Raw genomic sequence first — 20,054 nt, 5'->3', positions numbered from 1 at the left:
CTATAGTGTGCTTCCTATCATTTTCCTCCTCTCTTCAATGGGGACACATGTGTGACCAATATGAAAAAGTAACCCATCATGTATATAAAAATATGGAACATGATTCCCTTCTAAAACTTAATTATAAATATCACAAAAATTAGGATCATTACCATATAGTTAAGCCCGAGTTTTTGTTTGATGGCCATAGGAATCCAACACCATTCTCAAACAAGTAATTGGAGACCTACTCAAATAGTCTTCTAATTTATTATTGCTCCCCTTTTTATGATAAATATTGAGATAAAATTATTTCAAATAAGTTGAGCACCTTTGAAACCTATCATCCTGTAACTTCCCTTGTATTTTCAAGGATTGAAGAGGCTTGTGATCTATATGTATTACAATTTCCTTTCCCAAGATATAATGCTTCCATTATTTACAAGCTTGAACAATGGCATACAACTCCTTGCAATATGTGGGGTACCTTCACACTATATCAAAAAAAAAATCACTATGATATGCAATGGGGTGCCCATGTTGCATGAGTACAACACTAAGAGCATAATCTAATGCATATGTTTTTATTTTGAATTATTGTTGCAAGTATGGAAGGACCAATACTGGAGTTGAACATAATCTTAGTTTTAGTTGTTTTTATTCTATCCATTTAAACTTTTCTTGTGCTCCACCCCTAAGTGATTGATTAAGAGCCCATGATAAATGATAAAAACCAAATACAAATCTATGATAGAAGTTAGTTACACACAAGAAACTATGAAGTTCTGTGAAATTTTTAGGTGGCCAATTTCTTATTATCTATATCTTTGTAAGATCTACATGAACACCCTCACTATCAATGACATATCCTAAGTATTGGATGCTTTGCATACCAAAAGAGCACTTTTCTATGTTGGCATAGAGTTTATGTTTTTTCAAAGTCAAAAGCACTTGTTCAATATGTTACAAATGTTGCAAGTGCTCATACTAGGTTTTGCTAAAAATGATAACATCATCCGAATAAATAATTAAAAAGAATTAATGAATGGTCTATGCATATCATTCATCAACCTCATAAATGTGATAGGAGCATTTGTAAGGCCAAAAAGGTATGACCAACCATTCAAACAAACATTCCTTGGACTTGAATGTAGTCTTCCATAAATCTTTTGGATCAATTGGTACTTGGTGATATCCAGACTTCAAGTAATTTATTGTAAAGAACTTAGCCCCCCTAAGTTGATCCAAAAGATCATCAATTCAAGGAATTGGATATCTAATTTTTATAGTAAGTTGTTTAGGTGCTTTGTAATCAATGCAAAGTCTCCATGTCTCATCTTCTTTCTTGTCAAAATACTTGGACTACCACATGGTGAAGCACTTGGTCTAATATGTCCCTTTTCAATTAGTTCTTGAATCTATCTCTTAATTTCATCATTTTAAAAAATTGACCTCCTAAATATTGGCTTATGTAGTAATGGTTTTCTTAGAATCAAATCAATAGAGTGTTTGACTAGACAATGCATTGGGACCCCTATTGGTGATTTAAACACACTATGGTACTCTTTCAAAACTTTATCCGTCTCCTTTTTTTGTTCTATGGTTGTGGCCACCTTAGCATGTGTGTTAAGAACATCTAACTTTGTTTTCTTAGGATGAATCATGAGCAAGACAAAAGTTCTACTTTGAGAAATTAAATGTTTACATTGTTTAGCACTAATGAAAGAAGCAATTTTAGTTGGACATATCTCTAGTATTCGATACCTCTTTTCACCAGGCTTGATTGTCACACTACATGGTCTGGATTCATACATTTCATGCCTTTTCTACATGTATGGTTGCCCTAACAAAACATCACATACAACTAAAGATGCTACATCACAAATTACTTCATCCTTGAATGGTTTGATTGAGTATGGTAGGTAAGACTATTAATTTATCTAAATATCTTTCACCTAATTAAGTCATCCCATAGAGTATGGTTGTGTGTGCCTTGTCATTTTTAAACTTAATCTTTTGATTGTCTCCAAAGAAATTAAGTTCTTTTGGCTACCACTATCAACAACAAAATGTAGAGGTTTCCATAAACCCATATCTTTAAATAGAAAAATCTCTCATCATCTTTAGGTGGCACTACTTTTGCAGTTGTAACTATGGCATATGGGTATGCTTCTATCACTGAATCATCTTCTTGTTTATCAGAAGGTTCCATTGATGTTGATTCGAATACCTGCTATATCAATGTTCATTTTTTTGGAAAAACACTTCAAAACTCAAAAGAGTTGTACACAAATGAAAAGTCATCTTATTATTTAAAAATGTAAGAATATATACAATGACGAAACATCAAAAGTCACATCAGCCATAAATTTGAAATGTTTATGTGGCTATAATATAATAACAATGTTTATCTAAAACTATTCAAAAACTAGGTATTTATTTACCCCAACTTGTTGGGATCATAACTTTTGACCTAGAGCTTGAAATTCAAAACCATTTGCCTCATTGGAAAGAAAAACTAAAAGTCTAGTTTTAGACCATAAAATAATGAGCCTTCAACTACCCAATTTTATGGACCAATAAAAGTTTCGACTTCAAACTTTGAACAGTGAGATCGCCATTGACTAAGACCTAGAAAAAAACTTTTTAAAAATATGAATTTTTTTAAAATTATTGTTTCAGTTTGAGGTCATTGGATATCCTAGATCACTCTTACATACCACATGGAGATATTTAAGATATTGTCACATTGATGATATCATTAACCCTCTTCAAAGCCATGTATGCTCATAACATGTTTCACCATCTTCTATTTTACTGTGCTCCAAGTGCCTTGATTTTGCATGGATCTTTTTGTGTGAGTTGTGTTTCCTCACAACCTATCATTGTGGCCTTGATTTTATACATATCTCCAATATTATCCATCTTGTATTCCATCTCATACGTACTTATTTTCCCATCACGTTTCTTCTTCATTTAAATCATGAAGATTCATCAGGTTAGTAGCAAGTTTCAATAGTTTGAATTAACATTAGATCTCTTGATCATTATATTCATGATTATTTTGATGATTCCAAACTTTGGCAATGAAAAGTAACTTTCATGGTGGTTGTGAAGTATTTCCTCCTTGCTGAATAACCAAAATCGATCCATATTCATTCTTACAACACAATAAGATCTAATAAATCCTACGGTGGTAGGCACTTGCTATTATAATCTCGTTTGATGCCCGTGAGTACCTTGTGTTCCTATTACTATTGAACATGCTCTTTTCTTCATTTTCCTTATTTTTGTATGAAATTATCTAATGTCCAATGTTTGACATAGTCTTGGTGCAAAACCTAAAGCAATATAATGAACATAATGCACATAGAATGTGCATGCATCAAACATTGCATTGCCTTCCAAAAATGAGTTGTACAATTATCACGACTCAAATTTTGACATGCTTTTATTTAGACTTATTATGTTGATTGACTTTTTAACTAAGACTATGTATGACTCAACTTGAGTCGAATACCTTTATATTTTTGTTTAGACTTTATTAGTTCATGATATTAGATGGACAAATTTTACTTGATGTTGATATAGTGATTTTGTTATATGATTGATCATATAATATTTTGATATGATGGATAAAATTATCATTATTTTTATATGTTTATATTTGATGATGTATGATGAATGTTTGAAAAAATTATATTTAAGATGTTATTTATTTATCTTGGTAATGTCGTTACTAACTCAATGGATGATGTCAAGTTTGTAAGTGTCCAGGTATTGAATGCGAACGAGTGGTTGAGGTAGACGTGTTTAGCTCCTCAATAGGGTTGGCCCTAAATTTTCATGGTGTACACACACACACACAAAGATATTTTTATTCATATTAAATCTATTATCTTTGTTTCTTTAGTTAGTTCAATTTTGAAATAAATAAATAAATAAAATGTGTAGATTGTTTATTTACAAATTTTTTAGATTTGTCTATTGTTTTTGAAATGTTATAATTTAGATTTTAAAATAAATACTAGGCTTCTAATTTCTACATCAGTAATTATTATGCTCCAATTCAAAATAAAATTTTCAATGTTGAGGAATTTATTGTAAATAAATAGAACTAAAAGTGAATTTTTCATTCATGTGCATAACTGGAGTTATTTTCCAAGATCGGTGTGAATGGAATTTAAAAACTAACAAGTTAAATTAATGTTCATTATGTTTGGGTTGAAGAAAAGGAACGACATTTAATTTAGGGGATATAGAAGCTAATTGGGGCACAAATCTGCATTAATTTAAGGAAGATTTCTTAATTAAAGGAGAGGGAGTTGTGTTGTTGCAGAAGGAGGGAGAAGACATAATGTTGTGGGGGAAGGAAAGATTTATTTTTAAAAAAACACGAGCAGCAAGGAAAGGGGAGGAAAGACAAAAAGATTTAATTCCTTCTAAAAACCACAAGGAAGAGAGGGAGGAAGGTGGCAATTTATGGAGTGAGGGGAGATGTGTTGCAAGGGAGAGTGATTTGAGAGAAGGAGGAGGCAATAGCTTGTGGGAGAAGTCAACTGTTGAAGGCAAGCTCCAGAAACTAGTGTATTCCTCAGAAAGTAAAACATCCCAAGTTCCTTATACACTTATCACTTAGTTTTGATATCTTTGGAGTGTTACAGAATAAATTCCAACGAAATGAACTTGAGAATTATGTTAGATGGTTTATGTTTTGTTTTTTTTTTGTTCATTTTCTCCGTACATAGTATTCATCAAACCCACTAGTTTTAGAAGAAAAGAATAATGTTAGGAAATATATTTAGAGTGACAATTGTCATCCAATTATAGTTTTCTTTAAGGCTATGCATGCCAGTAGAAGTTTAACATAAATTTGTAGGGTGAAAGCTTTTTTTTAAACTATATTTTGTATGTTTTTCTTATATGATTACTTCTCCATTAGTTTATGGATAGTTTTCTATGCAATTGTTTTCTTTTCTAGTGAAATCAATTAGCTATAATTTTTAAAGAACAAAAGCCATTTTTCATTTCTTCATTTTGGTTGTTAATAAGAAAAGTATCTGAATAAATGTACTATATTCTTTGAATAAAGGAGGAAAATTGTCTGACTAAATTACCAAAGTCTGTTTATGAGAGGAGGCTTGGAGCTACCTTGGCCATGATAAGTTTTGTAGCATTCAAAGATAGAGATAAATTCCAATTCTGACGATAGAGATAAATTCCATTTCCTAAATTTTCTACTATGACCCTATGTAAATCCAGTGAATGGATGGCCTTGTGGAATTTCATGGCAAGGGAGCTCTAGCAACAAAGACAACTTTTTGATATAAGCATAAGTAGAGTATAGTTACCAAAGCTCACACTCCAGCTTACACAGCTCTGAATATAGACAATGATAGTGACGGCTAGAAGTAGAGCCACACTAACCATAATGTAGTACAAATTAAAGAAACTCTTTGTCCTATTTTATTATTTTTAAATATGAAAAGTTGCTTCTAATTTGAGTATCATAGAAACTTTAATGTAGAAATTGCTAAAATTTTATATAGGATGGATGAATGACTAAGGATCACTTGCATCAAAGTGTTGTTTAGTACTTGTGTAACAAAAGTGAATTTTATCATTTAAAGAGTACACTAGTTCAGAATTTTTAAAATAGTGAATTCTTAAACTCTCTTTCTCAACCATTTTGTATATTTATTTTCTTATATTTTGTATTCGGAAGTAATATTTTTGATTTTGGGAAGGGTGTTGAATGTGGGATCAAAGACGAGGGTAATTATTGGAAACTTGTGTTAGTGTTTCGTATATATTACCGACCATTCTTTTACATTTTAACTGGTTCATGATGCTTGCCAAGCTCGGTAAAATATTTATGCATATGATTGAAATACAAAGGTTATTTTCTTTTATTTTCCCTCTTCCATATCCTTGTCAATGTATATACTAGACATAGGTGTAAGTAGATTTGATCACTTAGTTGCACCTGATCTTTCCAATCCAACTATACTGAGTTGCTAGCCTACTTGAGCTAGGGTCAGGTAGTTCTTCTTAACAAGAGAACCTTGCAGAGCTAACCACTCCATGGTTGGGTGGTAAAAGCACTTGGACCACTCTTTCATCTCATGATAGAAAATGGATAGTGATTTGATGGCTTGGAGATAAGACAATGTACAGATGGACTCTCTGGTCTGATGGCATGTTAATTTTTATGTTTATATTATTATATATATGTTTTATATCATATGATGTAATGATGCTATGCTTATGTTTGGCATGCAGGTCGACATACTTGTACGACTTAAGATCGACATGATTATGTGTATATTACACTTCTTATGCAGTATAGTACTGACATGTGATCAGTTTTGTATTGGATTTAAACTACATTAATTATGTTCAAGTTATGATATTTATGATGACATTTTTCATCTTTGTAACTCATTTGAATGTCATTGTCAAATTATATTCAACTTTGATGAAATGGAAATAAGTGTGTATATATATGTAGTTGACATTTGACTTTTCAAATTTTAGTATGTGGCAATGCTTCTAATTTTTAGTTCTTACAACAACATTCTCATTGCTTTCTCCTCTTCAGTTTTCAAACATTGAGCCTACAAGATTGAAGCCCTTTTTGTCATGCCCTAAATTTCAAGGTAAAACACAACCACAAATATATTTTTTTAACATTATTGTCTTTATCATTTTATCTAATTATTTTAGTATTTTCATTTTCTTACACTTTCTTATACTCCACTAATCCGATTATAGATTTGGCTACCATTTTAATTTTAACTATAAATTTAGTTACAATCTTTAATCATCAATATTCTAATATCCCTAACCCTAAAATTACATGCTTTCTAATAATCCATTGCTTACTAACAAGAATCTCTACTAATCTCATTTATGTTACTCAGTGCACAACCCCCTCTTTTTTAAATCAACTTCTTCCTACTTAATTTTAGAGGCTTGTAAGTTTGCGATCTAATTATATATATCCATAGCTATATTTCATTGAAAGGGTGTAAACACTAATTACTGCATGCCCTAACTAACATGTAAATAATGTCATACTTATACCTTCACTTATATATATTATCTTACACATTAACGCTAGAATGCCACAATCATTTAGTCTTAGCTTGTGGAAGGAATTGTGTGCCATGTCTTGACTTAAATATATATTTTTTTAGTATAGGTATGCAATGGTTCACATTTTTCTTAAATTAAATTATGTTTAATATTTTAATAAAATAATTATAAAATTAAGATGATGGGAAACCTACCCTCTAACCCAGGTTGATTCATCTCACTACTAGCTATGAATTATATGTGATTTCTAATTACATTTGTCCTTTGCAACTTAACAATTTTATTATAACGTTATGATCCTAACTTTACTAAATACATTTCCACTTTTCAAGTTCCAAAAAAAAATGATCAAATAAAACATGTTACTTAACATTTATATTTCCTACATATAAATTATTAACTTTTTTTATATCAACCAAAGAATCACAACTACCCATCAACTTTTCACCCCTCTACTTAGTACCCCTAGGAATACATAGTTCTGACTCGTCAACTTCGATCATAATGGTAAATTACTAATAGGTACTATTAACTAGGTCTTTAGATTATTTATTAATGGTTTATCGATTTTATTTTAATTAAGTATTTATTTATCTATTTATTAATATTTATTATCATTATTATTTTAAATTTACTAATTTACATATAATTTAATTTTTTTTTTTAATTACCATATATTCCTAAATTTTCCACCCTTAACACTAATCCTATCTCCTTACATCCTGTTCACTAACTAAATAGCCCTAATGAAACAACACTAACCAACTAACCCCTTTGTCTTACATTGGTTGCGTACTATCCCTTTTCTATCACTAACACATGACCCAATTATAAACCTTACTACTACCACATGGTTTTTAATATTAATATGATTCCACAAAAAATATAACATCCTCTACCTTGACACTTGGCATCCAACTTTTCCTTGCAAAGTTACCCTACCTCCCCTTTATTCCCTAGCATATACCCCTAAAAGACTTCACCCAAATCAGGCACTAAGAACAAGGGTGAACACCTTTTCCTTTATCCAAGGTGAATGATTTTTATGTCAGTGTATATATATGCATTTAACTAAGGTATTAATCCCAAAGCAAAATAGAATCATCTTTTTCTTACAAAGCGCCAACCTTCTAGGGGGACGCCTAATGCTTTTCCCAGGGGAGATGCTTAGGGAAGAAGAGGACAGGGTTGACTTTATGTCAGCAGTTGTCTCCTCTTTCAAACCACTTTTTGCATGTATCTCAAAAACTTAGAAGGATGTGTGTTTGGGATAGTAAGATGGTTGTTTTTTTTTGTTTTTTAATTTATTTAAAATTCTATTATTAAATGGTGGAGGAGGGGAATTACATATGATATTACCTAAGTCTAGGAAATATGTGACCAAGCATTTTGTAGATTTGACACAGGTCTTATTTTAAGTATATAATTGTGTGTTGCTTTCTTGAATGATGACCCAAGGATCACATGATTTATAAGGGTCTTTTCTTGCAACCAATCTAGGGACTAGGTCATTATTTTTACTTGAGTCTTACTATCAGTACATGTATTATTTTGTTAACACCCCAAGCACAAGATGCCTAGTATATTCCTTTCATATTTTATTTCTTTGTATGTTGGAGAAGGATTTATTTTCTTTCCCCATACATTTTCCAAACAATAAAAGTGAAGCTACAGGAAGTCTTCTCCCTAAATTTAATGCATTTCTCCACTTTCTCTCTCTTTTCTTTTTTGAGGTGATCGTGTATTTTTGAGTTTCTAATGTCCTGATTTGACTACCCTACTAATTTTCTTTGCAAATTTATCATTATTAAAGTATCTATAACCTATAAGGAATTAATTCAACTTAGGAACAAATGAATCATTCTCCATGCATATGCAATAACTATCAAATATAATGCTTTCTCTTCATTGTATCTAAAATATGATACATGATCTTACTTTTCAATCACCTATGTTTCAAATTGAATTATCTATATCAATTAAATTTTTCCACATCAACTATGAACTATTACTACCAATAAATTTATAGGTCATCATAAGAAGAGTCTTATTTCATAATTGTTTCACATTACATTAAATCACCAAATGTGAAAATTTACAATGACTATTTTCCTTGCAAGTAAACTATACACAAAATCCTCAAACTTTACCTTGCACAACTTCAACAATAAATAATGATAGACAAATCCCTTTAACATCACAATGAAATAAAAATGGAGACATGATATCACATCTCATTTTGAGATAACATGTAACACTGATCTCTCTCTACACACTTGTTTTCCAACATTGCCAAGAATGAGCCCTAATCTCTTCATAGGGATCCTCTTTTCAAAACCTGCAACACAACACAAAACTTGGAACCATGGAGGCTCACCTCCCATCCTAGGCTTCTATGAAGACACCCACTAAGCAAGGGAAACAAGATCTAAATTGGTTACACACATACATCACTTTCCATTGCATGAGCATAACACATAACAAAAAATAAATCCCTCCCATGGCTTGCACATTGATTCACCATTGGAATCATTTCACATTGGGAGAAGGTGGGCTCTTCAAAGAGGAGATTCCATAACCAACATAATCATCATATTACAATTGTATTTTCCTCTCAAGGCCATCATACAAATCTCCTCCTTCATACACACAAAACCCCTTTGTATCTCCCAAAACACAATAATGGTATATGGCTTGAATGGAGCCCATACTCCATGTAAGAACAACAAACTCCCCATCATGAGGTAAATCTTCTCAACTACAATGTTGAGTCCAACTAATCCCTTCACCCAAGGCTTCTCTTCCCTCTCAAGGGTGAGTGAAGCCTTCACACCCATGATCACATTCAACACTCACATACAAACAAGAAAATTAAGAAGGTAAAACCAAGAAATATTCAAAAACACATTGCACATTCACATTACCACAACACAATACCAAAGTCCACAATGCAAGTTTCACAATACAATGCATGCTCCATTGACAAATCCTCCATACTTGTAAATTTATTTTTCCATACTAAAAGAAATAAAATGAAACATGGTTTGAGACACCAACCTTAGTCCAAGCTAAAGGCAATGATAGTTGTAGTAGAACTCCCTTAATCTCCCTCCAAAACCTAACTATATCTAAACTTAGAGAGTAGGTGAACAACCCACTAATTTGACCAAGACTCTCTAATAAGGCCTTTCGACTAACTATTTTAGTAAAGACACCTAGCCACTTCCTCTTACAAACTTGTCTCCTCTAAATTTGCTATATTTGACTTAGTGGGAACATGGGAGAAAACACATGTGACAACTCCAAATTCGAATTGATGGAAGAATACATGGGTAAAGGGCCCCTTAGGTTGTCTAGTCACTCACATGGTCAAAATTGTGTTCCTAACTTGATATACTATCATATGGGTAACTTATTATAACATAAAAGACACCTTGGGACTGCCTAATGACACCTCAAAACCCAAGCCAAGTCCAAATTCGAATTTCCTATGATTGTGACCCATCTTACCCTTGTCAAGTGGGTTTACTTACTCATTAATAGGATAATTAGTTTTAGGGTAATTTTCCTCCAAAATTAAAACCCTAAATGACATGTCAATTACACACAAAGTCCACAAGTGTCAAGTGACACCTACAACATATTCCACATCACCATAATATTCCCCTAATGCATCTTTGGAATTAAAAATTTCTACATGTAAGTAAACTCACATTTACGAATAAAAATACTTTCACAATGAGGCTTTTGAATCTTCCCAAAGATTCGCCTTGGTTAACTGTGTTCACAAATGTTTGGAACTTGTTTCCCCCCAAAAATGTTCATGGTTCCACTTCCTACACATTAAACTCAAGAATCAATAGTCCAAGGAGGTCATATAAAATGTATATCATAAATGCATAATTCAAATTTTACAAAATCCATATTAACATAATTCGATTTAAATTCCATTTCCTAATCATTTCAATTAAATCATTCAAAGTGTTAGAATTTCAATAATGCATATCATAAATCATCATAATAAATCTACATATCATGATTCATCATGTTCAATTTAACATTTATCTACATACCATAAGTCTTCATAATCCAATTTAACATTTTGCATTGCATTATAATTTGATACTATTATGTTATAAAATTGCATCCATATGTGTTTGATCATTTCATACATAATATCAGGTTCTATTGCATAACAAAATATATCCTTTAATACTAACATTATAAGTTGACATTTCAATCATTTCTATAAATTTGGTTTCTATTAAAGCAATTAGAATAATTTAGAACATGAAATGGAATCATTAATTATATCAATTAGGTCCTACAGTGTGGATCATTAAAATGCAAATATTAAAATCACATAAGCCTATAGTCCTAAAGTATATCAAAACATCAAATTAGAAGTATCATAATTCAAATATGTCATCTATACTATGGAGGACTGGGGGAGGCCTCACATACTCCCCCAGGGCATGAACTTCCTCTTGGAGTTCATCAACAGGGTGCAAGTACTATGATCTTTTCTATGTTGCATTTACCAAGTTTGGCCCAACTTAAGTCTTCTACTTATTGGTGGTAATAAACCAATCTTTTCCTTACCAAGGTCTAATTGATAAACTTTTATGCCCTTACTTAAGGTTCTTAGCATAGTGTTTGCCTATAGTCTCAACAAGTGTAAGATACAATCTATATTTGTGCTAATGGATTTTTCAAGGAGTTTGACCATTCTTCATATTTACAACATAGAAAAAGGATGGTGCCTTCTGGATCTTGTCTAGTAGCTTTACAATGCTTAACAAGAAGGTTTAATAGTGCACTAATTCTCTAGATGGTTTTTCAAGGATCCCCCTTGGTATGAATAAATCCTCATATGACAGATTATTTCACAATTTCATTGATTAGTTATCATCTAACCATTGGTGTACCTACCATAATCCTTAATTGTCTAACATAAGTATCCCTTACATAATCATTTACTTGGTACAAGAGTTTTCTTAAAGTTATTAAGGCTTTCAGATGTTTACACAATCTCTTGGGGTTTAAGAATATAACGATGATAAGATTGTATTTGAAGCTCAATCTCACATGATGCAATCTCATTTTTTCAAGTCAGATCATTCATGTTTGTGGGTTCTTATTACTAGCTTCCTCATTCTTTTTTAATTGACAGCATTCCCATTTACCAACTAATAGCACTATTAACCTACTTATTTCACATAAGGTGTTATTTGTTCTTCTTTCTCTGTTATCCTTACCTTGGACATTCATTCTCTTGGTAATTCTTATTCCTATATACACAACCCTATGCTTAGTAATTATTCTCTTTCAATGTTCTTATATTCACTATTAATTAACACAAACTAACTTTATTCTTTACCATTCTAAGTTATTTAGTCTCCTAGTCACTGACTAAGTTTTATGACTATAGTCCAAAATTTAGCTTTTGATGACAGATTTCTTTGCTTGATGGGTTTTTTTAATTTTTTGCCAATATTCCAATAATTTCATTGTTTTTGCTAAATGTCTAGTGTTGTTTACTATCTATCCAATGTAGCCACTTGGTTGTCACTGTGTTATATTCTTGGTTGATTCTTAGTTATACAACTAGGTCATTGTGTACTATTTGTTTGGCATAATTATTAGGTATTTGGCCAAAATTTGTATCACATGGTTTCTACTCCATGTTCTTTAATCTTACTTTGATCATTCTGCTAGTTCTCTATTACCACAGTCTTACCCATTATTGAAATGCTTACATCGTCTTACTTAAATATAACAGTTCAAATGCCCATTAAATATTTTATCACTTCTAACACTCTTACTTAGGGTCCTTAACATGGTGTATGTTCCTCTGGTAACAAATCAAGGAAAATCTATTTCTATGCTCTTTGTGATATGAATAAGTTCATATTTATGATGTAAGAAGAGATGGTTTTTTAGGGGCCCTATCTAACAGTTTCACAATGCAATCTCATGATGTCCTAATTTTATACACAATTTTTCAGGAATACCTCTTGGTATGGCCATTTCATAAATCATAGTTTAATAGACTTATCAACATTATTCACAAGAAAAATCCTCATAAATAGCTCAAATCCAAGATAAAAGAACCAATTTAAAGGAAACAAACATAAGTGTAGCGACAATGGTAAATCTTCGATAAAAAAACATGTGCTTGAGGCAATGGGACCATCATAAGAAATCAAGGAAATTAATACTCTCAATAACCAACAAAATGGAAATCAAGGTCAAAAATAATCCATAATGATGATGCAGTCATACCAAGGTCTTCCAAGTGGAAGGAAGAGGAAAATTTGTCTTTTAGTTACAATAGAAAATCTCTTATGCCTAGTATTTCTTTCAACCCTTTGGCTATACAAATGATCAAAATTTGTATTACGCACCTTGGAGTATGATACTAGAGGGTCACAACCAGAAGGACCAAGGAGATAACCCTATATTAATCTATATAGAGGGTCACAACCAGAAGGACCAAGGAGATAACCCTATATTAATCTATCTTTCTAACAAGGGCCATTCAATGTGTAATGACAAATCTTGCAAGGAATGGGTTTGCATTAAAATTTGAAATAGTTACATTAGTTTGTGGTGACTTGGCGACTTACTAGAGAAGTACTATACATACTTCATAATTTTTTGGGGTAAAAAAAGTATGCTCCTATTTTATTGCACCTTCTTTAGATAGGCACACTATAACCCTAAAGCAGAAATATATATACATACATACATACATACATACATATATATATATATCAAATTAGCTGGGGATTAGGGATTGTGTGAAAATGTGATGTATAATGAGATAGGTTGTTCTTGTGGTGATATTGAGTTGTAAGGGTTTTCTACCATAATCATTGGATAATAAGAAGGGTACCACAATTGTGCACATGAACATAGCCCTTAGTTAAATCTATATGTTTCCTATGTGCTTATGTTTTTCTCCTTTTATTTTTGCATTTAAACATTTATTCACATATTGTTCCAGAGCTGTCAAATCCTAATAAGGTATTATATATAAGGAGTACTTGTAGAGCTAGCATCTACAAAATATCATATCATGAGGGAATCTCTTACTCTCTATCCTCATGTATGGTTTTCATTATCAAAAATATATAGAGAGTCTCTATCATGACAGTTGAAACATAAAACACTCCAAAAAGTATAGTATTTGATCATTATTCCACTAGAACTTCATAATAGGATACTTATTCACAACCCTATAGTTTTCACTTAAGTATCAATTACAAATACACTTAATCCTTTAAATCTTGGTATACCCTAAACTACTCTTATGCACGACATGATCATTGATCATCACCCAATAAGTCTTGTAGCTACTTGGAAGGGTATTGTATAAATTCCCCTTATTATCATGTGATTTAAGGACTTTAGCTTCGCATGCTACTACTTATCTCACTCTTACTTCTTTGTAGAGTATTCACATATCTTAATCCTTAGAAGTTCAAGATATCATTATTACCACTGAGTAATATTCTAGACTATATAGCTTACCTATCTTTTCAAAGAATTAATACTTATTATGGATCTAATATCATAGAAGGACATACTCTATTTTGAATTATTATTGTTATTATTTATTTATTTTTAATAATTAATCACATTTTTTTGTTTTTAACTTGAAAATCATATATCACACAAGGACCCATTAATGCCCAAGTGTTGTGAAACATGGCTCTGATACCAGAATGTCATGCCCTAGATTTCAAGGCAAATCACAACCAAAAAAAATAACATTATTATCTTTATCATTTTATCTAATTATTTTAATATTTTTATTTTCTTACACTTCCTTATACTCTACTAATTCAATTATAGATTTGGCTACCGTTTTAATTTTAACTACAAATTTAGTTACAATCTTTAATCATTAATATTCTAATATCCCTAACCCTAAACTTACATTCTTTCTAATACTTTGTTGCTTACTAACAAGAATCTCTACTAATCTCATTTATGTTACTCAATTTACAACCCTCTTTTTAAAATCAACTTCTTCCTACTTAATTGTAGAGGCTTGTAAGTTCATGATCTAATTATATATATCCATAGGTATATTTCATCGAAAGGGTGTACATACTAATTACTGCATGCCCTAACTAAGATGTAAATAATGTCATACTTATACCTTCACATATATATATTACCTTATAAATTAACACTAGAATACCATGATTATTTGGTCTTAGTTTGTGGAAGGAATTACGTGCCATATATTGACTTAAATATACTTTTTTTTTTTAGTATAGGTATGCAATGGTTCACATTGTTTTTAAATTAAATTATATTTATGATTTTAATAAAATAATTATAAAATGAAGATGACGGGCAACCTAGCCTCTAACCCACGTTGATTCATCTCACTGCTAGCTATCAACTATATGTGATTTCCAATTACATCTTTCCTTTGCAACTTAACAAATTTATTATAATGTTATGATCCTGACTTTACTAAATACATTTCCACTTTTTGAGTTTCAAAAAAAAATTTAAAAAAATAAAACATCTTACTTAACATTTATATTTCCTACATATCAATTATTAACTCTTTTTTTATAGCAAACCAAAGAATCACAACTACCCATCAACGTTACACCCCTCTACTTAGTACCCCTAGGAATACATAGTCCTAACTCGTAAACTTCAATCATAATGGTAAATTACTAATTAGGTACTACTAACTAGGTCTTTAGATTATTTATTAATGGTTTATCAATATTATTTTAATTGAGTATTTATTTATCTATTTATTAATATTTATTATCATTATTCTTTTAAATTTACTAATTTACATATAATTTAATTTATTTTTAAAATTACTATATATTCCTTAATTTTCCACCCCTAACACTAATCTTGTCTCCTTACATCCTATTCACTAACTAAATAGCCCTAATGAAACAACACTAACCAACCAACCCTTTTGTCTTACATTGGTTGCCTACTATCCCTTTTATATCACTAACACATGACCCAATTATAAATCTTACTACTACCACATGGCTTTTAATGTTTATATGATTCCACAAAAAATATAACATCCTCTACCTTGACACTTGGCATCCAACTTTTCCTTGCAAAGTTACCCTGCCTCCCCTTTATTCTCTAGCACATACCTGTAAAGGTCTTTACCCAAATCAGGCACTAAGAATAAGGGTGAACACCTTTTCCTTTATCCAAGGTGAATGATGTTTATGTCAGTGTATATATGTGCATTTAACCAAGGTATTAATCTCAAAGCAAAACAAAATCATCTTTTTCTTATAAAGCGCCTAAAACTTTTCCCAAGGGAGATGATTAGGGAAGAGGGGGACAATGTTGACTTTATGTCAATAGTTGTCTCCACTTTCAAACCACTTTTTGGATGTATTTGGGAACCATATAAGGATATGTGTTTGGTATAGTAAGATGGTTGTTTTATTTTATTTTATTATTTGTTTAAAATTTTATTATTAAATGGAGGAGGGGAATTACATATGATATTACCTAGGTCTAGGAAATATCTGACCAAGCATTTTATAGATTTGACATAGGTCTTATTTTAAGTATATAATTTTGTATTGCTTTCTCAAATGATGACCCAAGCATCACATGATTTATAAAGGTTTTTTATTGCAACCAATCTAGGGACTAGGTCATTATTATTACTTGAGTCTTACTATCAGTACATATATTATTTTATTAACACCCCAAGCACAAGATGTCTAGTACATTCATTTCATATTTTATTGCTCTGTATGTTGGGGAAGGATTAATTTTCTTTCTCCATACATTTTCCAAAGAATAAAAGTGAAGCTACAGGAAGTCTTCTCCCTAAGTTTAATACATTTCTCCTCTTTCTCTCTCTTTTCTTTTTTTAGGTGATCGTGTATTTTTGAGTTTCCAATGTCCTGATTTGACTACCCTACTAATTTTCTTTGCAAGTTTATTATTATTAAAGCATCCCTCACCTATAAGGATCTAATTGAACTTGGGGAAAAATAAATCATTCTCCATGCATATGCAATAACTATCAAATATAATGCTTTATTTTCATTATATCTAAAACATGATACATGATCTTACTTTACAATCACCTATTTTTCAAATTGAATTATCTATCTCAATTAAAAATTTCCACACATCAACTATGAACTAGTACTACCAATAAATTTATAGGTCATCATAAGAAGAGTCTTATTTCATAATTGTTCCACATTACATTAAATCACCAAATGTGAAAATTTACAATGAATATTTTTCTTGCAAGTAAACTATATACAAAATCCTCAAACTTTACCTTCTACAACTTCAACAATAAACAATGATAGAAGAATCCCTTTTACATCACAATGAAATAAAAATGGAGACATGATATCACATCTCATTTTGAGATAACATGTAACACTGATCTCTCTCTACACACTTGTTTTCCAACATTGCCAAGAATGAGCCCTAATCGCTTTATAGGGATCCTTGTTGTGAAAGGTTTGGAACTTGTTTCCCACCAAAAAAATTCATGGTTGCACTTCTTGCACATTAAACTTAATCATCAATAGTCCAAGGAGGTCATATAAAATGTATATCATAAATGCATAATTCAAATTTTATGAAATCCATATTGAAATAATTCAATTTAATTTGTGTTTCCTAATCATCTCAATTAAATCATTCAAAGTGTTATAATTTCAATTAAATTATCATAATAAATCTATATATCATGATTCATCATATTCAATTTAACATTTATTTGCATACCATAAGTCATCACAATCCAATTTAACATTTTGCATTGCATTATAATATGATACTATCATGTCATAAAACTGCATCTATATGTGTTTGATCATTTCATACATAATATTAGCTTCTATAGCATAACAAAATCTATCCTTTAACACTAATATTATAATTTGGCATTTCAAGAATTTCTACAAATTTGGCTACTATTAAAGCAATTAAAATAATTTAGAATGTGAAATAGAATCATTAATTATATCAATTAGGTCCTACTATGTGGATCATTAAAATGTAGATATTAAAATCACATAACCCTATGGTCCTAAAGTATATCAAAACATCAAATTAAAAGTATCATAATGCAAACATGCCATCTATACTATGGCGGATCAGGTGAGGCCTCACACTTGCACACATATCAATAATTAAAATAATAATTGGAGATCAATAGTGTTCCAGCCAGCTCATCCCTCAAACATAGCTTATCAAAACTAAACCCAGAAGGCAATAGACATTTCTCTATGATTTACATTGACATTACCCTCCATTTCAAAAAATGTGAGAAGTATTACCTCATAGAAATTCACTTCTTCCCCCTTTAAATGCGATCAATGAAAATTATATTGTCAAACCATTTTATATGTTCTCAGCTACTATTGAAATAACCACCATCACTTGTATAAAAGCAATTTGCATGAATATAGCCACATATGAATAGATTTCCACCATCACTTGTATAAAAGAAATTTGCATGAATATAGCCACATATGAATGATGACTTTATAATAATCACCACCATATTATAGTTGTCACTTTCATCAATATCCTATGTTTTAAATTTATTTTTTTTATCTTTTTCATAACTCATTTTCATCAATATAATGATGTCTTTCTGTAGATAAATTATTGAGTTCTTTGTTGCGAAATTTCCCTACAGGAAGGATTGTGTTCTCCATTGTAATGAACCAAGCTTTTTCCCTTACTCCTTGTAAAAAAAACATTTTTTGATAATCTCTTTTGTTCTTCTAAATTTAAAATTTATATATCTTATATTTTGAAAAGTTGTGTCTTTCCATCTTATATGGCAATATTATTTAATATTATTTTATTAGATAGGAATATTTAATAGTATTTAATTAAAATTATATATCTCATTTAATATTTTAATGTTGATATAATGGGTGTTTCACACATTGCATAATATTGTTATATTTTATTATTTTATTTTATCATGTAATGTTCCACCTAGATGGGCGTGCAACATATAAAGATTCCCATGGAATATTCTTGATGAGTTGTATTGTAACATTGGGATAATATTTTATGTAATTATTTAATATTGGGGAAAAGAATTAAATGCCCAATATTAAATGTGGCATCAATGGGTTAGGTAGCACATGGTTTTAGTACATGGTTTATGTAATACCACTTGGTGGTTTTGTAGAACTTGCTACTATGTAAGCAGCCACAAGGGTAGTTGTTGTAGAGTAAGAAGGAGAAAGGCAAGAGTCGAGTGGGATAAGGCGTGACAAGTTAGCCAAGGGAGCATTTGTGAAGGTTGGAAGCATGGCCTGGGATGTGTGGATTCATGCTTGTTCACATAGTTTGCTTGGTTGTGGTTATGGCCATGAAGGCTTCCATGGTTGTATGGAAATGGTATTTTTTTGCTGAATAATACATAGTGATGGATGCTTTTGGAGGTTGGGTTTTTTCCCTCAATGAGGGTTTCCCAGGGTATATCTTGTGTCACAATTTTGTGGGTATGTTGTCTATTCTCTTGCATGTGGATTTTAATTCCATGTTTATTTCAGATCTATTATGGGTTATGTGGAATTAGTTATATTCTTTGTTGCCAAGTTTCCTTACAAGTGGTATCAGAGCTATGGTTTTATTATTGTAACCCTAGATTGAATCCATAGGAATGCATGAGAGGATAAAAGAAAAGAGCTAGATATATGAATGATTTATTGCAGATCTGAGGGTTTTGGATTTGTTGCTATGATGGAATGTTAAAATATTTTGGGCATGTGAAATTGTTGGACAAAAGAGGTTTTTGGATGTTTCATTTAAGTGAGAGTTTTGGGGGGTAGCTTGCAAAAATGACCTCCTAGGTAAAAAAAGACCTCACCATTGGATCCGGGTCAACGTTTTCATAAATTTTGATATATAATATGCCCTAGTTTGGCCATGTTTAGAGGAAATAGAGTTTTTTGGTT

This window comes from Cupressus sempervirens, chromosome 1, assembly GCF_028749045.1.
Source record: "Cupressus sempervirens isolate cs-2001-9-10 chromosome 1, ASM2874904v1, whole genome shotgun sequence".
Classification (NCBI taxonomy): domain Eukaryota; kingdom Viridiplantae; phylum Streptophyta; class Pinopsida; order Cupressales; family Cupressaceae; genus Cupressus; species Cupressus sempervirens.
Note: the sequence above shows the minus strand (reverse complement) of the source record.